Source organism: Labrus mixtus, chromosome 16 (genome assembly GCF_963584025.1).
Source record: "Labrus mixtus chromosome 16, fLabMix1.1, whole genome shotgun sequence".
Taxonomy (NCBI): Eukaryota; Metazoa; Chordata; class Actinopteri; order Labriformes; family Labridae; genus Labrus; species Labrus mixtus.
Window position 1 is genome coordinate 18,792,656 of NC_083627.1, and position 23,162 is coordinate 18,815,817.

Genomic DNA, 23,162 nt, shown 5'->3' on the forward strand with positions numbered 1-23,162 from the left:
ACTGTTATGATGAGATGCGAGAGTCTAAAGGAAAATAATTGCAATTAAAACCTTTCCTGCTACTTAAAATAGGACCGTATGGAAAATGGAAGTGCAATAAAGTTGTATACTTTCACTTCATTAAATGCTTAGGGGGTCGAATAGAAGTCAAATCAATGTATCGATACAAATGAATCTATGATAGATAGGCTACCTATATATCTTTATTAGCCTACCTGCATTTTAGCTGCAAAACCATGTTTCACGGACTTGGCAGGACCAAGAAGCAACATGATCCCGTGTTCTTAGACTTCCTCATAATTCTGAATAAATGATCTGCTGGCATTGAAGCACTCTTCTAAATATAACCAGACTATGAGTGCAGAGTTACCATGGTGATCTACCCAGGTTAAGAGACCAGTTTACCATCAGGTAAGACAAGATGGCTCGTTCAGCATCTTTAACAAAAGGTTGTGACAGGAATTAATGGATTCAAAACTAACAACATTCCAGTGACTGGTGCTGTTCACCTGCTGGAAAATAGTTAAACAGTATAGGGCCTATAATCAATTCACACATATTATGAACTTATCACTACACTAATATATCATTATTAATCTTTTTCTTTCATTAGCAATCTTTGAAAAGAGTAGCAGTGTCGTCTTCTAGGAGCTATGGAGGTACTTACAAACATTTAATCACAATTCTGATCATTAAATTTGTTTCTTACTCTGCAGGGTAGGTGCCAGACGAAGTTGTTAACAACACACCACACTTAGCCTTTTTTTACATTCGTAGCAAGGATTCTTGACAAGTGATTTTACTTTTAAAAGAAAGCAGGATGAGAATTTGGTTAAATATGTATATATATTTAGACTGTCACGTGCAGAGGAAATACAGGCAAAGAGCTATACGACACACCTTTGTCAACGGGGTCCCAAAAATGGAGTTCATCACAGGAGCTTTAATGAAGGGAAAGATCCATAATAAAAATAGTGCCTAATCTCATTTTAGAGTTTGTTCTAAATGTGCAAGAAGGATAAAGACTCACCTGTCAATGTTGTCATTGCTTTAGGTGGTAAAACTCTGAGGATTCACATGTAGCCTTTGCACAAGAGGACTGGCTTTGTCAGGATTGCATTGAAAGAATATATACCCTAAAACATACCCACAGTATTATTTATCATTATAGAATTGTAGACATGTCATTCTTTAAATTTCAGTAGCAAACTTTAAACTGAACATTTACACATTCATGGTCCATCAGGTTGGTGTTCCCTCCTTCTTCAGCAGCTATTTTTGAAATAAAAGGGAGAATTACATTTCTTTACAATATGGAAAACCATTGTTTTGTTTTTAAGATAATTTTGTGCATGTAAAGTAAAGTAAAAAACAAACCAATACACCAACTACATCATGCTTTTTAAAAAGGCTGGAACATGTCATGGTGGATAATCAATCTCACTCTTGATTAAACATACATCACGTTTGAAAAATGAGCAGAAATGAGCTGAAACAATTAGATTCCTGATGGGCCCATGATGACACAAGGTTTGAGCGTCTGACACAGTTTAATGTAAATACAACTCTTACTCTCTGAAGAAACATCATCTTCAAAAGCTCCAGAATAATAATACAATAAAATACCATGTCATTTTAATTGTAGTGTGTTCTAAATATTGCATCTGTCATGAAGGCAACTAGAGATTTTCTCTTCATTTCGGTCTTGTACCAGTGAATAAAAATTAGAACATATATTGCAAAAAAAAATGATGCAGTTATCAAACAACATCAATATTGTAGTTCTATACAGGTCATCACTATGGCACACATTAGTGTAGCTGTATAGTGGAAAACTATACTTCTCCAACCTCAATAGGAACATCCCTGGTAAATATAAATGTTCAATAAAATACAGGTGAAATAAAATAAAAAGTCACTGAAAATGTGTTATTTTACTCATAGGTCAGTGGGAAAAGAAATCCTGCTTTTCAGGCTGAAGAAAAACTCTCTATATGACCCCCTCAGACTATCTTAAAAAATGCAAAATCCAAAAGAGATTGAAAGCACGGCTGTTATCTGTTCATGAAAAGTCAGAGAAATATATTTTTATTAGATGTCAATAACAATATACCCCTTCCCAACCCCAAATGCTTCACCTTAAGTAATTAAATGTGTTCGTTGATTCTTATTCAACTTTAACCAGCTACAAAAATCCCTGAATATGTGAAAACATCACCCAAAGAACCACTTGTACAGATCAGGAACAACTCTGTACACTTTGTTAATGCTTGTTAATGACAAGCCTGGCAAATACCATGCACAAACTCATAATTCTCCGCAGTAAGATGGGGCCTCGTGTTGTAGAATTGCCGCCAATCAAAGTATCTCATATAGGAAAAATAATCTTTATCCAGCTTCAGGAGGAACTCACGGGAGCAGAAAAGTCATTAACATGTATGAAGGACGTACCCGGGACAAAATCTTCATAGTTCAATCGCGGTGGGCCCAAAACTATTGGCACAGTACCTGCTGCAAGAGGTCCATTGAAAGCCTCGGTGATGTAGTCTCTGTGAATTTAATTCTCAAAGGAAAGGTAGAATTTTCAGCTGCTGATAGTCAGGAAATAGTCCTCACTTTTTGAGAACTCTGCAGAGTAAAACACATCCACCTTTGATGTGTTTTACGAGCTCTCTGTAGTAGTTAGAGCTCTCCCTTGACTCTGTGTGAAGGACGTTGCTATCTACAATCCAACACAGCAAAGCGTTCCTTTCTTGGCAGCACAAAATCTTTATCCGTCTTCTTATTAAAAGACACTGGCCAACGAAGCTGGATATCAGCATCCTTCCTGTAGCTTAGAGTCAGATTAAAAAGGCCTTGAATGCCTTCTATCCTGCACGTGTTCGAAGGGGAATCTGTGTTTAACCGGATCCACCTCTGAAATCTCAGTCTGGCTGAGGTGGGGAGGTTGGAGAGATCATCATTGATGCCTCTGTGAAAAATCAAAACTCCATGAGCGCTGGAGTATAAGGATCTATCGTCTGTGAGATGGCAGCTGTCAATCCCGAAAAGAGTGTCACAGGCTTGCAGATCAAACCTTTTGTTTTCAGGCCACATCCACAGCAGCATGTCATTGCAGTGCTGTTTGCTGCTTTTTTAGCCTTTGCTGTGCAATGAAATTCAACCCGCTTTCCCCATTGTTTTGGTTGAAGCAGGGGAGGAGGACATTTGTGAGATGGGAGTGACTTGTAGTACATTAAAAACAGAACTACAAATCCAGCCAGCATTAAACTCCCTGTGAGGATGACCTTTAAAACAGGAGCAAAGGCCTTTTTACACCTGCAAGGACAGAAGAACCCTGTATCAAAATTATATTCATTTTGCTATCAGCAGCAGGTTCATTTTAAATGTTAGAAAAGGTTATCCCATCGAGTTTCAAAGAAGCCTCTCTCTTGACAAATTTTGGAATGCAATTTAAAATTTTTCTAATCGATCAATAGAACAGTGAAAAAAATGACTACCCTCTTAAGTCATTAAGGACAAAAATGTCCTCTTCCAAAAAACTGCTAGAAAAAGAGTACAGAATAATATTTGTTTCTTCTTTTTTTCTGCATAAATATCTTAAACAACTTCAGCCCTGCTCAAAACTACCAAACATTCAATCAGTTTGAGGATTTCAACCATTCAAATGCCAGTTTGATTACTTGATGTCAGTGTTGTTATTTATGAAAAAACAAACACAAAAATATAGTTTTCCATATAACAAATGTTGGGGGGCTGGGGTATTTAAAAAAAATCAGTTTTTGAAATGTCAAAGATTAGCCAAAATATTAACTTTGATGCATTATTAGTGTGTGTGTAGCATCAGATTTAAAGATGTACTACCCTCATTAAGTCATTAAGGACAAAAATGTCCACTTCCAAAAACTGCTGCAAAAAGTTGAATAATAATTGTGTGTTTTTTCATAAAAATATTATCATTATGTAATCAAACTGGCTTTTAAAGGGTTTAAATCCTGATAATTATTCAATGTTTGATAGTTTTGATCAGGACTGAAGTTGATCAAAAGATTTATGCAGAAAAAAGCTGAAAAAAAGATGAATCTATAATATTTTTATAGCAGCTTTTGTGACATTTGTGTCCTTAATGACTTAAGAGGTTAAATTAAACTGAAGCCAGAGGGTACACCAATGAGCGTAAACTTGTGGCAAACAGTGGCAAGAAAAAAACCTTCTTTTAAACAAGCAGAAATCTCGACAAGAACCACACTCATTGTTAAACAACCATGAGCCGTGTGTCTGCAGAGAGGAATAGGGAGAAAAGAGAGAGAGACAAAAAACAAACACAATGAACGACTGACTACAAAACGTCTCTTTAAGACAAAGACAAACAAAATATTGCAGCCAGTTCTACTGGATCAACTAAGTGATGCAGAGACAGACCAAAAGTGAACGGATGACCCTGTGTGAGACAGACTTGATCAAGTTGCAGATGATTTCCATGGAAACTGAAAATGATTGAAAAGAGCTAAAATGAAAACATGAAACTAACAGATGAAAACCTTGCAAATCTACATTTTATTGAATTTTAATCACTTCTACTACTTCTACTACTGTTTCTTCATCTTCTACTAATACTTCTTCTACGACTCCTTTTACTTCTTCTACTTCTTGTTCTTCTGCTTTTACTACTTTTACTTCTTCTACTTCTTGTTCTTCTGCTTTTACTACTTTTACTTCTTCTACTTCTTATTCTTCTGCTTTTACTACTTTTACTTCTTCTACTTCTTGTTCTTCTGCTTTTACTGCTTTTACTACTTTTACTTCTTCTACTTCTTGTTCTTCTGCTTTTACTACTTTTACTTCTTCTACTTCTTGTTCTTCTGCTTTTACTACTTTTACTTCTTCTACTTCTTATTCTTCTGATTTTACTACTTTTTCTTCTTCTACTACTACTCTTCTTTTACTTTTTCCTCTTCTTCTACATCTTCTACTTTTTCTTCATCTTCTACTATTCCTTCAGCTGTTTCTGCTGATTCTTCTTCATTCAGCAGTGTTTTGCAAAACACTTCAGTGGTCAGCATTCCCACGCATTTTCCGCAGGTAAATGCAAATTGTCTAGTTATTTTTGTCATTGCAAATAAATCTTTGTGAAAAAAAATGTCCTCATGCCTCTTTTCACATTAAGAGTTTATTGCAGGTATTTCATTTGACTACAGAAGGGCCCCTGTTCGTATTCTCCTGCATCAGGTACTTCTGCATGAACACATTAAAGTCAAACTGCTCCACCCTCTCTCTGATGATGGGCTGTTACCTCTGAATCAATTTGGATATGCTGCACCAGCATGTCTTCCTGGGCACAAGTCACAAAGTGACACCTTTGCAGGCCAGTGATCAACAGTTGACCCTGCACCTGCCAGTAGCACCAGTGGCTTTCACGAAGAGCCAAAGTGCCAAACTGCATTTCAAGGTATTTACAGTCAATAGTTCTTCACATTAGGGCACTTTATCTCAACCAGTCCAAATTGTTGTCTGTGCGGATGGATAGAAATTCAAGCCATCTGGTCCCTTCGTAGTCACATATGTATGAGGAAGCGTATAGCTTAAATCCCTTATCCATCTTGGTGGCAGGAGTTTTAGATGTCAACCTGCATTATGCGATGGACATCGGTTCTGATCATCTTAGGTAGCTCCTGGAGGCATTGTCAGTAAAAAATAGCGTCATAGTCAACGTAGCTCGTACTGTGGACCTGAACCGGAAGTGTTGAGTCCTGTTTAGCAGAATACAGGTGTTTGTTGCACATAACCCCTATTGGTCTGGAATAATATGCAGCATTTGGCGTGAACTGTTGGGTAGCTTCTAATCAGTTGCAGACGTGTTTACCTCTTGCTGAATTGAAAAACAGATGTCTGACGCATCTTTGTTGATGTTCCATTTCTCTGTTTGCGTATTTGGTCTGCATTGCTGTTGACTGCTTGTAAGGATTCTGTAACGTATTTTGCAACAGACGGGCGATTCCTGTCTTGTTCCCATTTCGCCACGCATAATGCAGTCAAAGTTGTCCGAAACAAAAAACGAGTGAAATACAACAAAGGACTTTACAAACTACAGCTTGCATTTTGTATTATCGATATTCTCAACTTTTAAAGTAAGGCAAGTAAGTGAAGAGGGATCCCTTGATGTCAAAGCGTTCCTGAAAGAATTCCTCGAAAGGCAATGTCTGTCATAATGACCTTATGTAGCAAGGTACATGAAGAAAAGGAGCAGTCAAAACTTTCTTCCTACTAAGAAAATAAATGACAGACAGACATAGATAGATAGATAGATAGATAGATAGATAGATAGATAGAAGCCCATTTGGTTTCATCATTGATAAATTAGCTTCAATCACTGCTGTGTGTGTGTGTGTGTGTGTGTGTGTGTTGTCGTTGAATCACAGGCATGGAAATCATGTGCTTTACTGGAACTAATATGCTATTTTTAGAGCCATAATGCTATCTGTTGTCTTCTTCCTGCTGCACTATGAGATCTTGATGAGTTAGAAGAAATGATTCGAGTCTCCGGCTCATTAAAGCACATTTTCTTTTTGACCGTGGATAATCATTGCTGTGCTTGGCAGTATTGTATTATTGCAGTGAAGATAGCTGAAACTCCTGGGGAAACAAACAGTGAATAACGATTCCAGCTTATCCCCACATATACCATTTGTGTTGTCCCAAGGAACCAGAGCAATGATATATTAGATATATAAACTTCTATCCAGCTAAGTGGATAAGGAGAATAGTTACCAGGAGGTGCCTGGAACTATGATGTCCCCAGAGGCCCATTATAAGCTTCTTTTAGGTGCCATCCACTCTCAGCGAGGCTCTGAATCATTAGGAGATATGCCTGCTGGCCAATAATGAGTGTAGCACAGGGCAAACGTCAATCTCTCATCGCTCCCAAGAGACATAAGAAGCGAGGGAGATCGAAGGCGCCATGGGCCACTTGGACATTTCCTTTGTATCTGAGATACTTCAGCATAGTTGTGAAAGCGTCAACTTACACAGCGACTCCGCTGCTATTATATTCTCTTCTAAAATAGTCTGGCGCTACCCATACAGCCTGAGAATAATTGACATGATTTGACACCATGTTTTCTGACATTGGATTGATGCTTGTTTCATTTTTTTTTTTTGGTAGACTACACACATTTTCTTCACAACATACCAGCAATATTATTTCCACCACAGTGATGTGTATTCCTGATAATCATCTCTCTAACTTGAGGTAACAGCATCTGCAGGAATTCTCAAGCGATCTTTGAGGACATCATTGAGAAGGACATTTTACAAAATGTATATTAAAAAAAAAAATGTATATATATATATATATATATATATATATATATATATATATATATATATATTGGTGTCTGATGTCTACAGATTGCCATCTTGTTCCTCTATTCTTTTATTATGCATAAACAATGAACAGGTCAGCTAGTCCTTGTTTTTAGTCCAACAATACTCCAGCCGAGATCAGTTAGCTGTACATGTAGTTGGTTTTCTTCCCCGGAGAGGATATCTCTTCGATGAAGGGCTTTCTGACAGTCATAAACGATGAGACGACCTTCTTCACAATCCAGTGGAATCTTGTTTGCCAGTTGTTCAAGATGAGGCCACTTTAGAGCAGTTTCAGAAGTTGGAATGGGCAACCTGTCTGCTGGAAGGAACTCTCTTGTAAAGAGGGGTGGTCACTGAATCCTTTTATCTAAATTGTATTCTCTTACTTTGCAGGTTCACCAGTTTTTGGCAGTGTATGAGTGTTGACTTATGCTGTGACTGCTGCACGGTGCATAGACCGTATACACGCAACCACTACGATCTCCGTGCACGTAATTAAAACGGCTGCATTACGTTTTGTGTTGGTCAGTATGCTGTTAAAGATGAACTTTGTGTTAAAATGATTGTTGTTAAACTAAGACTTAACTCAATAGTGCTGAAAATTGTATCTGAAAGAAAATACTCGGCAAAGTGTGATTTTATAAAACTTGAGATTTTGCAGCAAGCCGGGGAAAGAGATGAAACGGGTCAGTTGTGTTTGTCTACCACAGATAAATGACAAAGAGCATGCCTTTTTAAACCATTATTCATATTTACATCATAGAATCATGAAATTGTCAAAGTTCTTGCGTGATCTGAAAATGAAGCCTTCACGTAAACCTCTTTTCATACATTTAGGATTTTGTATTATGGTTGAGGACAAGGACAAGCACACACACACACACACACACACACACACACACACACACACACACACACACACACACACACACACACACACACACACACTGTTTCTACTTTATAGTCAATTCAAGCCTGATAGCTTGATAGTGGGTGGTAGTGTGTCCAGATGGTGTCTGGCCATGCATCCTTCTGTTTTTCTGAAATAGCAGGAGGGCATATCCCTCTAGTCCTGCACCAGACATTTCCCTTCTTTTTAGTCATATTTAACTTTGAACTTTTTTCTTGTTTAAGAAATAAAGAAAATAAACTTCATTTCCATGGTCAAGAAGTCAGGGTAAGCCAGGAGAGGTTGTAGTCGACCTCTTACTGATGACTTAGGGAAAGTGTTAGAACCTGAGAGGAGGGTGTGTGTCACTGAGTGATCATGTGTAGGTGTGATTAAAAAAGGGTTGTGTTGGCAGGAAAAGGGAAAATTAACGGGGGGTGTTAGAGGACCAACAGAGAGACCCCAGTTGAGGAATGAAGGAGTGGAGCTGAGGGGAGATGGAGGGGGCATTACATAATTGATCAATATGTTCTTACTGTGTGAGGTCTGACAAAGACAACACATGCTAAAATCAATTCAGCCTCTGGGGCTCACAGCACAGAGGCATTTCTTACTCCAGCACCTCTTTCTTTTATCATTTTGCTCTTGCTCGTTTTCTTTTTATACATGTTTTATAGATGCAAAAACACTGGCTATATTCAGGGTGAAGAACATGTGAACATAAGATGGGTCTGAGTTGATTGTTTTTTTTCTTCCTGTCTGATTATGGTTTGTTGAGAAATGTCTCGCGGGTTGGGATTTTGATGGACTCCAATGATTTGCATTGCTGTCTGAATGAGTCTGTTTATTTTGGCTTTTGATTGAGCATGTCAAATTTCCAAACCACGCATAGACACGATATCAAAGGAGGCTCTACGTTTAAGTATCACTTGACTGGCCTGCTTAATCAATGCTTCTTCAGTTTGAATAATTAACAAAACCTAAAAATCTAGATTGTTTGAAAAAGACGCTTGTAGTTTGTGAAAGGGACTAAAAGATGGAGAAGTTTGACTTTTCAGCCCCGCAACTTCACGACAACTTCACAAAATGTATTAATCACCTGTCAAATCTGTCCAAAGGAATGATGCAGAGCCTTAATTTTCTGTGTCATAATGCTAGCAAAGCACCTTTTTACACTGTGTGTGTTAGCGCACGCGCGCGCGTGTGTGTGTGTGTGTGTGTGTGTGTGTGTGTGTGTGTGTGTGTGTGTGTGTGTGTGTGTGTGTTCTGGCTACAATTGATGATCATGCAGCGTGAAACTGTATCACGTCCCACTGCTGGGTGTGTTGCTGTAGGCAGTGCCAGGAGACTGGTGGAGGAATGCCCTTGAACTTGGAACCAAAAAACAACACACTCATAAAGGCACACTAAAGCACACCACACATGACCTGGCATCACTCCCTGTCCCTTAAAAAAAAAAACCAGGATCAATGAAAGAGAACAACAAAAAAAGTCATAAGTGAAACAAATAAGACAAACAAAAATTAAGAAACTCCCACATTTTAATAAATATACATATTCACTCTTTTATAAGTGCTGTGATGATCATTAGCACAACATCTCTGTATACTTGGTTACCATGACTTAAAAGGGATTAATTTTGGTATCCTAATAAAAAGATTTCCAATTACTCCAGTCAATTGAACATAGTTCTTTAACACTACTTTGTGTCATGCATGGCATTATGGTTGTTGAAGAAATGACTAAGACTTGACTCCACACAATAAGACTCAGTTGACTGAGATGGCTAACGTTGATGAAAGTTTATACATAAGAAGAAGAAGAATACTCCGGAGAAGACATGATTCAACATCACACTTCTGTACTCGTGTAGCGCTCAATCACATCTGCAGAACTTCTCGAAAGGCATCGCATATATCCTAAAAAGACATTATCATTATCAGGGTCACATTGACCCACCTAGACTAAACTGTGACGTCTATAACACTGGAGCAGACAATAAGTCTCTTATGTTCACAGCAATTTAAACAAAGAAAAGCATGTTCTTGTCTTGGCCTAGCACAAAGACTGGGAACAGAGCAAAACAGCTTGCTCAAAATTCTCTCAACAATGCCAAATGCTCAATAATGCATGCAATGTATTCTTGGATAATCTTTAAAAAAAAAAGTGGTGAAAATGTACAATATGATTATTCATTTTAACTATACCTTTCTTCACTCATGATGCTAATTTAAGCTTACTGGCTGCTGCCTGTAGCTTACAGACATTAGAGTGGAACAAATGTTTTAGAGAAAACCCTGATGATGGTTTAGAGACAATGCTTAATACATTTGCCACATAGGGCATTGTGGTTATTTTGTCCCGAAACCCAAAAATAGATAATTAGCTATTCAAGTTACATGGGGCTCAAGGCTAATTTTAGCTGTGAGCTGCTTGAAGCTATATTGCCCTCAGACCCTCAGAGAATAATACACATACTGTACAGCAGCCAACAATGAATGTTAAAGAGGGGAAACGTTTTATTATACTGCATGTCTGTGTCTTTGTGTATGTGTGTTTGCCTTCCAGACAATAGAAATCTTAGATAATAGCATCTCACTTCCCTGTGGACACACTACAGTGAGCAGCTAACAATACACAGAGGTACAGATGTAGTCATTATATGAAAGAAATCAATGTCGTGCCTTCATCACCATTTCCCACTTACTAAGGTCATAAGTCAGAGATGAAGGTGCTTGTTAGCGCGTGTTAAAAAGTCGAAGGAGACGCCTAATGATGTTTCGGCACAGACATTGTGCTGCAGTCAATACTTATCATACAGAACGTCAATCAGTATAGGGGATTACTTACAGAAAGAAAGTGATAGAGGGAGATGCATTTAAAGAGTCAGAATGAAACGAGAATATCCACCTTGTTCTTAGGAGTGAACAAAATGTACAACAGGTTTAATCACACTTAAAGTAAGATGATCTGTAGTGATGCAAACTGCAGAGAAGAAAATCAGCAGCAGCAGAAGTAGTAACATCATCTGTCAGATGGTTGTAAACCTCTTTTTAACTACAGCTGTGTCAGAAATGCAGTTTAACAAGGATTGAATACAAAATTGCACATATCGAATAGATGTTTTTTTCTGCACTACAGGCATTATCATAAGTATCAGATATTGTTCTTTCATGTGTTTATAGTAAGGCTACAGCAGACTGTTGCCCATCTGTCTCTTTGCCCATCTGTCTGTGTGCTTTTCTCCCTCATATAATATTGTTTATCTGCGTCCCTCTCTGTCATTCTCTCCTGATGTGACCTGACTCACCTGTCAGCAGGAGGAGATTGTTTTTATTGTGGTTACATTGTCACCCTTAGATTTAATAAAACCCTCCATGCATTATCAGTCACTGAGCACATGCAGCAAAACAAACATCATGTGAGCAATGAGGCTGTGTCTCTCACCTTGCCATCAAATGACCACAGCAGTGTTTTGTTCTTTGACCAAAGACATTACCCTTAATTTAGGTTAGAAATAAAAAATGATAAACAACACGTATAACATTAAGTCAAAATGCAAAGGCTTGAGCTTTGTGCACCTCTGTGATTTCCATTTTCCTACAAAATTGTGTTGTTGTAAATTACAGCACTTAAGAGTTTCTATCTGCGTAATATAAATATCAAGTCCCAGAGAGTCTTTCTGTACCTGAGACATGCTTTGACTAACAAACTGAATTTCATAGCAAAAATAAATACAGTAGACCTGTTGCCACAAAAATGTAGAAAACACATTCACTTTGTTCACCATAGGAGTTGTATAGAAAATCTGATGAAATATGCAAAACAAAGACATTTAAATTGAAATATTAGATATTACAAAAGCAAAACAACAATATGTAGAGCCAGCAGTTTGTGAATATATTTGTGTGATTACTTATTTTAGTGAATTGTAAGTCAGAGAGCCACAATGTGCAGTCTCCCTCTGGAAATTTATTTCATTTTATTTTGAACGTGATTAACCAGGAGAACCTCATTGAGATTTAAGAATCTCACTGAAGAGATCGTCTTGGCCAAGAGGGGCAGCAGCACAATCAACAAGTTACAGACATAAAACGTAAAGAAATTACAGACACAGATCAGCATGTCCTGAGTCACAGAGAAGAAAAGTCATTACCTGAGGCATCTTCCTCCAACACCTTCAATCTACTTTTAAAATACAATAACACAAGACAAGGACATGTGATTTTGTCTATGCATAGACAATGCAGGCCAGCCAACCCGACCATACAACGTACATTGATGAGTCAGGGCCTTCATATTTGTTGTAAATCTCAAAGCACCATGATATTCAGAATCCAAAGATTTTGGGCACAGAGAATATGCATGCATATATATTTTTGTATTTATTTAACCAGGTTGGTCCCACTGAGATTAATAGAGATATATAAAACATCACCGTAATCAATCAGCAGCGACAAGTCGTCATTTTGGCAGCAAAAGAAAAACAAGACTTATTTCTGAAATAAAATCCCAGCCGCAGCTGTGTGAGACATTTAGACAATGAGGCCGTTAAATAAGGAGTATTAAGTGTGTTTGTCGAGAAAAAAAAACAATCCTATTGAAAAGCACAGTTTACTCTAAGATGATGATTCCATATGTTTTTCTTTACTCTCTAGCAATGAACATATGTTGGACTATGTGTCGTTAAAACATCCAAAATGTATTTTCTGTCTGTTTTCCGTGTTTCCTAAGCTGAACCGCTCAGCATTTAAGAAGCATCTGCTGTGTGGGCAAAAACCCTGCCAAGTGAACAAGGCTCTTATTAACTATTAAACACATCGCAGCAGGGAACGCAAACCACACACACACACACACACTACACTCTACAAACAACACACACTCGTTCACACAAAGATGCACAAATGCAAGTTCGTTGGAAGAGTGGACCGGGGTCTTACTGCAGAGTCAGTGGCCTCTTGGTTTTTCCTACAGTCACAGTGAAATTCAACCCCGCTCTTCATCCTCTGTAAGGAGGATGTACACGATAAAAAAACAACACAACAGCCAGTCCATGTCCCTGGTGAGCGCTAAACAGACGGACAGATGATTGACTTAGTAAGCAGAGTGTGAATATACCTGATTCAGCTCCACCACAGACAGCTGAGACGATGAAACATGCGCCCTTCGCTGTGGGATGTACGATCATGTGAGAAGATGCAACTTAAACACTTGTTTAAGTTTGTTTCTCTAAGAGCTCCTACAGTCGAGGATTCTGACCTTTGATCTATATTATTGGAGTCACAATAACAGTCATGACTTTATTATAGAAAGGAAACTATTTCATCTGTGTCCGTTTGTACCGCTTGATCTTTTTTTCTACATGGCAGTGGAATGGATGAGACATACAGGATAAGGTGCCCCCCCCCCCTTTCACTTTCTCCCCATCATGACTTCTGTTTTTAAGTCTGGCACCACAAGAGGGCCCTGTTGCACAGTCAGTGTCTGTTCATGTCTACAATATCAATAAACAGAGGCTCAGTGGAAAGCAAATGCGGTAGATAACATTGTTTGAACTGCAGCCGTATTATCAAGCTGCGTTTAATGTGAAAAGATTCCTCTTTAAGGCAGCAACACATTGATGTATTGTTTTGTTCTGTCAGTAAGATGTAAACTGCCCATCACTATTTCTGCGTGACAAAGATGACTTCTTATAAAGTCTGTTTGTCTCTGTCCAGCAAACCAGAAAAAGGTATTATGTCGAAGTTTCAAGCACGAGCGCTTTGAACCAGCACATTTTGGGGTACTTTTACTCAGTTCATATGGAGGGAATTTTGACTTTTTACTTCAAGAGTGACTGTAATTTAAATCACATGATGAGAATAAGATCAAACAATCAGTAAGACGTTTCTCCTGAGTAATTCAGGCTGAAAAAAAAATCCAGATGGTTCAGATTAAATGCTGATCAAAGGCCCCAAAAGGTCAAAGTAGACATAAATACTAGTTCCTGTTTTCTCTTTGATGTATCAGCATTAACAATCTCACAATAAAAAAATAGATACAATAACAGAAAGCTTTCTACAGAAAGAGTTTTTTTTACTTCACTTCACTTCAATTTGCTGATAATATTTACTGCTTTTTCCAAAATCAGTGTTTGAATACAAGATTTCTACTTTAGAATTAGTGCTTTAAAGTTGTTTCAGTGGTACGTTTATTTGTTATTGGGAATGGATTTCGTCTTTTTATTTCTACCTTTAAATTTGCCCTTGAATGGACAGTGGATAGAGTTGGAAATCAGGGAGAGGGAGTGTAGGACGACATGAAGGAAAGGAGCCACAGGTCGGACTCAAACCCTGGCCGCCCGTTTGGAGGACTAAAGCCTAAGTACATGGGGGCGCAACTATAACCGCTAGGCCATGTGCACCCCGGTACTTCTAGTTTTAAGAACTGGAATCTTCTCCACCAATGTGTAAAGTTTATTTTAGCTAATCTTTTTATTATAATAGCATTGCCGGAGTTTCAGTTTCTGCTCCATATAACCTGGTTGTTTTGTTTTTACACTCACCGTGTCCTGACTTCACGGGAAATAAAGGAGGAAAAGCTTGGATTTCGTTGAAGGTGAAAAGTTTGCCTTGATGTTTATTTCTCCAGCCCACTGAATGACACAGAAACTTGTTCACCCAGGAAGGAAACTCCCTGCTCTCCCAGAGGACGTCAGTCCAAAGTCCACTTGAGCAGCTGTGTGTTCCGCGTGCACGTCTTTATGAGAAAGACGGAGGAAAGAGAGAGAGAGAGAGAGAGAGAGAGAGAGAGACTGTGTCAATAGAAATACATTAGCTGGCTCCCTGAAGCTTACCTCAAAGCATCAAAGGCTGACTTTCGCTGACACTTGAATCAGTTTGTTTTAATATAAACAAACCCTCCTCTCTTCTTTTCTCACAGCACATTCAGACTTTTTTTTAACATCATTTTGTTGCAGGTCTGAAATGAAACTACATATGAGTAATTTTATTAAAGGATGACATATCCATGAATGACGCATAGGGGAGGGGGAGGGACACACAAACACTCACACCATTAACCTTGCTTGGACAAATAAAGATACACATGGGCACACACCCCAACACAGTTGTAAGAGTGATGTAATATCTTCCTGGAGCTGCTGTTTTCCACAGAGAATTACTAACTGCAGGACAGTAACATACAGTAGATACAAAGCACAAATCACACCACTCCCAGTATGCTCTGAGTCCCAAAACACCATTTTATCAGATCCACCTATATGACCTACATGATTGGAAAACAATATGCTTCTTAAGTATATTTGTCTTTACCTTTACAGCAGTGCTTCATGATATTCAGCTCATAACATAATCCTCATTGTAAATAAATGCTCTTAACAGTTGTGACACATTTACTGAAAAGAGATGACTTCACTATTAAAAGCACTTCCTTCTTGCACTTGCGTCATGGATGAGTTAAGATTACTTGATGAAATTTAGTGGAGATCTAAAAAGTAGTGAAGCCCTAAGTGACCATACATCTGTACATTTTAATTACTCAATTTTAAAATCAGAGTAAAATCCTGTTTTTTTGATCCTGAGATCCTGACTTACTTAGACTCAGATAACAAAACTGGCTTTACCATAACATATTTATTTGTCACATAATCTCTAGATAACAAAAGCTGGTTTGGGATTTCTGGGGATTGAGCAACCAAAAACAACAAGCTGGTCACTGTGATGGTCCAGAGTCCAGACCTCGACATGCCATGCTGCCATTGCCCACACTTCTGAGGTAAGTGAAGCCCAGTTATAGGTTACGCTTTTTTTTTTTTTTTTTTTTCCTCCATTTCTCTTTTTTTTCCCCTGGTTATGTTTGTTTCTTTATTTGGATCACTAAACTATTTGATGCATGTTTTCTGTTTTATACTTCACTTTGAATGTCTGCAGCATATTCTTCTCATTAGCATTTTGTTACCGTTTTTGTTTGTGTTGCATTTGTTTGGACGCAATTTGGGTTTTAAATGTGAATACTTTCTGTCCATTGAGTGTGGTCCGCAACTGTATGAGAAGATAAGAAATAAGTATTATTAAAAATACCCTTGAATCATGCTTAATGTGCACACTAAAGCCAAAAAAGTTGATTCGCTGCATTAAAAAAGTGAAGGAGGAGAAGGAGGAGGTCTTTATGAACAATGCAATCTGATCAGACATGTCTTATCAGCCAGGGATACAAATATCTAAGCCCTTGAACTCAAAATAAAAAAAATAACTAGCATGGAAGCCAAACTGTTTCTGATTTACTAAATATGTGAAACTAAATCAAGGTATCTCTTTTTTAACTCAGATTATAGTTGACAGAACTGACCGTTCCTGGTATCAGAAGATACTATGTCAACTAGTTGGGGGGGGGGGGGGGGGGGGGGGGGGGGGTGAAGCTGAAAACTGGTGCAGAGAATAAATTGTTGAACTTGCTCCACATTTTTCAGTGACAGTTACATTCTGTTGAACACATTGTCGGTGAGCAGACATTATCGTTTTAGAGGTGATTTTAACTTCAATGACACTCAAATGTCTTTGTCCACTTTCTCTCAAGAACAAGACCTAAAATATGTATCCTCCTCTTTTGCCCTGAGCGATCTGAAGTATTTGCTTTATTAGGTTAAACTGCTTTTTTTAGGTGGAGGAGGTGTAGATGCTTCGTTCATCTTTATCATCTTTATATACAGGCAATTATACTGCCTGGGACACCTTGACTTGATGCCCTGACCTTTGCCTAACAGGAAAAGTTGTGTGATCCTTCAAAGTAGGAGTGCAAGCTTTAGCCATTGATCTAAAAGCTAATCTTCTGGTGATTAGATTGATTAAAATTGTATTTGGGCAAGAGTGTTTTTTTGTGTTTTTTTTTTTGTTTTTTTTTACTTTTTTGTGTTGTGCTCATTTACAGATTACCATAAAGCAAACTTAAATACCTATTTTTGCGGGTCTAATCTGTTATAACCGTGTAATAGCCGTGGTTTGCCTCAAGGGAATACAATGGAATACTGTTTCTCATCTCTTTGAAGGAAATCAGTGCAGTGCCTTCATTGCAGCCCCATGACTCATTTACATCAGAACCTCGGCTGCTGCAGTTGTGGGTGTGTTACCTGGAAATCCGAGATAACTTGCACATGAATAACAGGTCTCTCTCTTCACATCACACAGCCGCACAGTTGTGTCAGGGAAATATAACCCGGGTGGAGATTCAGAGGAGCTGGCGGTAAGCGTGGGTGTGCGCAAAACTGGACCACAGGATGGTTTATCATTGCTGCTCCTCCCTGCTGCAGCCCTGCAGTCCAAACTGCGTTGTTCCCCAGACGCTGTGGCTGAGAGTCCTCGAGAAAAGTGACCTCTTTATCCCCCTCCCTCTTGCTTGCTTTCTCTTTCATTCTCATTCTTTCGCAGAGTGAAGCTGGCACCGAGCCGGCGAGCCGCTCGGTTGGCCTTGATAGAATTACAGTAACAAAGTGTGCAGCAGCTGGCACCCATGATGTGGGTGAGGAAATCAGGGACTCTCCAAGACTCCCTGGTGAGTGGGAAAGGGCATGATGAGGATAGTATCAGGATGCCCTCAGGGCCTCACTTCTTGGACTGTTTCACTTTTAGATTTCAAGGACAAATGAGTGTTGCTTTCTGAAATGTTTCACATTAAACTACAGTAACAGGGGGCCATCCAAAGTTTCCCTAACCCAAGTGTTTAAAGCTAGTTCTAATAGCCTTTTAAAACCTTAAATTCTTATTTGTAATTTAATAATGTATATTTACCAGATGTTTAACCTGAACGTCTTTATTTTCCCAATCCAAAATGATAAAACACGTTCTTTAAACAATTTTGGATTGGGCTGTTCATTATAGTTTCAATACGACTACATATGGTTTTTCCAATAGCCCAAATACTTTGAAAAAGACCCACATGATCCACTTGGATCAGGTTTTATCTCCATGGGAGAATCCCAAGATACTGACAAGCTGTAACTTCTTAGAGCCCCGTGGCATTGCAGGGACAAGGTTGCAAAAAAACATGTTCTTTGTTCACTAAAGGTAGTTTCACATCTCAGCGTCAGGCTGCTCTTTCCTGTGGTGCTATGTATTTTAAACCGTACTAATGCTCTGTTTTCCTACCATTTCTGTACAATCTTATGTCAGCTGTCAAGGTCAGACAGTGCCATGGTCAGCGCACACTAAAATCTGACTTAAAATTTCTGGAAATACACAGTTCCTGTTTGATTGTAATTTTCCAGACCATTCAAACAAAGGCTGTCCAGGTCATCATGCAGATCACACAGACTTCTGACGTGGGATTACATTGCTGTGCTACATGAGCTGTGGTTAGTTCCACTGAATGTGTGCGTAATAACTGGGCTACACTGAGTCAACTCCACGTCTGCATTGAGCAGAGGATTATCAAACCCAAAGCCCAATAATCCAGCTAGACTCTTACTAAAGAGAAGTAGCTACTGAACCAAACCATCAGGAGAGCTGATGGATGAAACAGCTAAATGTTTTCCCTTTTAGGCTTAATATAGATATCATTTTTCCTTTAAGATTAACTTTGTTTTTCAATTTGAGTTTTGTTTGCTTTTCCCATTTTTTCTCAAATTTCAAAAAATTCATCATAATTCCATGAAGGTTCTGAACTACACAGTGTCCTTGACCTGAATCAGTTCCTTAAAAGAATTGAGTAACACAGGAAAACTGTTGGAATTTTGCAATCACTTGCAGTATTTGAATTCCGTCAGAGCTTTAAGGTTTTAAAACCAACAAACATGTCTCACTGTGGTCTTTGAGCGTCTGTTATGTGCTGACAGTCATGGCGGTGGTTGTGAACCATGTGTTTGTGCGTGTATACTTTTGACCACAAGGCCACTACTGGTCAATGTAAATGTCAGCATCAACATGGTAAGAACCACGGGGTTTCCTTGGCTATGTCAGATGTTTTTTTCTGAAGTCAAGTTCATGCCATCAGTCCAAGCATGAAACCACCAAAATGCTCAACCTTGTTTGTTCCGACTCTGAGATATACATCTCAATAAAAGCATCTTAAAGATATATGCCCAAAGAACGAATAAACGCTCGTCCAAGGCAGAACTTTAAGCGTCCATGTTTGTTTGTTTGTTGTCTTTAGGAAGTGAGCGATGAAGTTGGAGGAAGGAAGTTGGTCAAGTGGCATGAACATTTTTGAAACAGTAAGCTGTCTGGGTTTATGGTTATCGTGGTTTAAATATGGAAATACATTTGTGAAAGCAATACCACTGGTATGAGAAGGTGGGGAATTTTTTGTCATGATGGCATCAAATGATCTGTGACATCTTATGTTGTTGTTGTTTTTTAGCTGCTGCTGAATAAAATAAAAATAAAATACAGTAGTGTAGGATATTGATTTTCTACCGCTCTCACAGCCTGTGCTAATGTGGGCTCTCAGCATCTGAGGAAGAGAATTAGTGGGTACAATTAGTGGCACTTCTTACAAAGCAGCATAAACCCAGAGAAAAGTCAAACAAGTATAACACATCCAGGCTTTGTAAATTAGACAAAAGAAACAAAATAGATAGAGTATATAAATAATAAACAATATTACGCTGTTGGTTAACTGTGCAGATAAAATAAAAACACACCAAATAAATTCGATCAAACAATATTAACCCTGAGGGACAGAAATCAGGCGAAAGGAAGTGAACAAACCATTCTGTCCCCAAGCAGGAACCAAAGGAGAGGACAAGTAAATAAAAAGTAAAAATTCAAATTCTCCCAGGCAAAAAAGTAACAATTCAATAAGTCTGCCACATTTTATGAAGAAATAACAAAACAAGCAGGATGTAGCCAATATGGCAGAAGGCGAAACAGGCCCGAAACATTTCTGGTGTTTTCTAAGGAAATCCTCAGCCCCTGTTGAAAACAATCCAGTCTCGCTATAACTCCTAGATCACAATTCCTTGATTCTGCTACTGGCCACAAGTCCAAGAAATGTTCATCTTTAAAAAAGATTTTTAAAAAGTTGAATAAAAACGTTTGCATATGTGTTCTATGTGAACGAATGTTCTCAAAGTTATTTTTTCTAAAGCAGTGTCTTTCCATATTCTGTACATTTGCCCTCCTCGTTTATGTTTTGTCTGCTCACTCACCATTTTACACTGGAGGTCAACAAATACATTATTCATGGGGAACAGATGCACATGAATCTTCTGGTACACAAACCAGCAGTGCAGTTGCACAACCTGTATTTAATATAAGAGCAAACAGGGAGATTCTGTACTGCTGTAAGTTTATCATCTACAGCTGAATGTGAAGAGTTTATACCTGCACTGTGGGGCTGGTAAATGAATAAAACTCAGTAATAAACGTTATAAATCTCTATAAATTCAATGAGAGATCTAGACCAACTTATTGGTCTTTCTTATTGGTTATTTCAGTCTGTGCTATCATTTTAGTCTCCATAAGCTATTTAAAAAAGCATATTTTCTTTCACTGCCTGTCTTGGCCAGGACAGTCTTGAAAGAGAGATTTTTAATTGAAACAAGTTTCTTTCCTGGTTAAATAGACCTTAAATTAAATAACAAAAATGAACATTGCAAAAAATATTCTCTGTATTTTTTCCATTGATTTTTGCCTGTATTGGGTAGCACAGCTGAAGAGAGACATAATGGTTGGAAGGAGAGAGTTGGGATGACATGCAGCAAAGGGCCGAGGTCTGATTCTAATTCAGCGCCTGCTGCAACCAGAACTATATCCTCTATACACGGGGTGTGCATCTTATCCACTTGGCTATCTGTATCTGGCGACAATATTTTTGCTTTATATTATTATATTATATATTAATAGTCTTCTTTAAAGGCTGAATGTGCGACATTTAAAACATAAATATAGCAGAAGTGATCTGAAAATAACTCTGTGAGTCATGATTGTCTACAATGAGTGTGACACCTGAGTCCTGCTGTCTGTGATGTTTTCTGTATCTACACCGTGTTTACCTGGCCGGGCCGGCCAGCTCATCTCCTTGCATATAAAAGTTGTTTAATTGAGGGACTAGAGAAAGAAGAATAACACACTGTACTCACTGCTGATGTCACGTAAGCGGTTTTAGATCACGGGCATTTTGTGTAAATTTACATGCAGTGTGAAGCTATGAGCAAACTGAAGCGCTAGCATTAGCATGCTAACACAACAATGCAGCTCGAGTTGTTTTGGTTTCATGCTGGTGCTCAAGGGCGACATCTACTGGATCAAAAAGTTGCATATTCTTCCTTTCGTAAGAATGGGCTTAAGTGCCTAAGAAGTCAGAAAACACTGAGAGAAAGAATAAACTGTTGGATGTGGCCACTGACTATTTATCCCATCATGTAATCAAAAGTGACCTTTAAATTGCAGTTGGCCTTCTAATGGTCAGAGTCTCTCAGCACATTAAATCAACTCAACAAACATCCGGCCTCATCTGTAAACAGTCAGTGTGTGACACATTCTACTTTAACACTTGGGAAAAAAAGGATCAAAAACAGATCAGCAGCACTTTTTGGTGCATTCAACAAGCGATGGTGATGTACATCACACAACAACAAGCAGATTGTTTCCAGTGTGACATTCAAAATAGTGAAGTGGTTACAATAGGAACACGAGGACTAACGCCACACAATGTGACTGTCTGACCAAACAAACGTCTCACTGTGACCTAAATAATTTCACTTCAATGTTGGCTTTCCATGGAGGAGGTTCTTCAACTGACTGTGTAGAAAAACATTCATGTAAAGATCATGTGTATAAAAAACAGGAACAGTGGTTAGCTTAGCTATTCTTGAACTTCCACATCACAAAATGAACCTGTCTGCGTGTGTCGGAAGCCAAATTTAAATCTCTATGACCTCATTCCTGATTTGGCAGTTTTACAGACTTGGAAATTTAAACTTTAACTTAATTTAAAAACAAACAAAACCACTCAGCATGTATGAGAATGTTTTTGTGTTTTTGTGTAGGCAAGGATGGTGATAGTATTCTGAAATGGGGAAATCCAGCTCACCAAATGTCAGATGACATATAGTAGAGGGGAATCTGAATAGATCTGTTTATAACTATATCATGACAAAATTAGCTGTTAAGAGGAACACTTTCTAAATAGTGACATTGTAAGGTTTCCACCTGCAGTAAAGATCACTAATGCTGATACTTACTCTTTTAATGGATTCACTTGTATGCGTTTTTTTAAGCAGAAATAAAAACATAGACAGCCTGGTTCAGAAAAGGGCTATGAGCTAATTAGGTGATTTCTTTACCCCTGAAAAAACTGTGGGGGCTTGGGCTTCAAATTACACTGAAATGATGTCCATGTTTTTTTTTTAATCATTGTTTTGCTCCCACTTTGACGTCTAATTTGTTGCCAAAACAACTCAGCCAAAGTTAGTGTAGAGAATGAAGAGGTTTTGGGACACTTCGGAGAAAAGTTATATCACATAAAGTGACATCTGACAGGCCATTTTTTGATTTTGTCACCACATCAACTCAGCTCAAGGATTTGAGAATATTCAAGAGAAAAAAACTGAGATGAGTTGACTTTAAACGGGCCATGTCGCCTTAACCCCTAACACCCCCCACCTAAAAATTAGCTAAAGAATTTATGGAAGATTGAAAAGTGTAGGTCATCAAGAAAATATGTAAGATGAATCGACTGTAAAGGGCCATTAAAAAAGAAAGGTGAACAGATTTAAGAGGGCGAGTCGACATGAACACAATGAGTGTGTGTTTGTGGTTGAACAGTGATGAGACCAGACCAGCGTAATGAAAAGCCCAGCCGACTGATAACATAAACACACCATGGAGAGAGAAAGAGACAAAATGGGGGGGGGGGGGGGGGGGGGGGGGGGGAGGACAGGGAGGTTAAAAAGGTGTGGGGTAGTTTGTGA

General features: G+C 38.4%; 1 pseudogene; it reads right to left on the bottom strand.

Moving 5' to 3' along the window:
• Positions 1-2,273: 2,273 nt before the first annotated feature.
• Positions 2,274-3,108, bottom strand: LOC132991514 (4-galactosyl-N-acetylglucosaminide 3-alpha-L-fucosyltransferase 9-like; annotated as a pseudogene).
• Between the last annotated feature and the right edge of the window lie 20,054 nt (positions 3,109-23,162).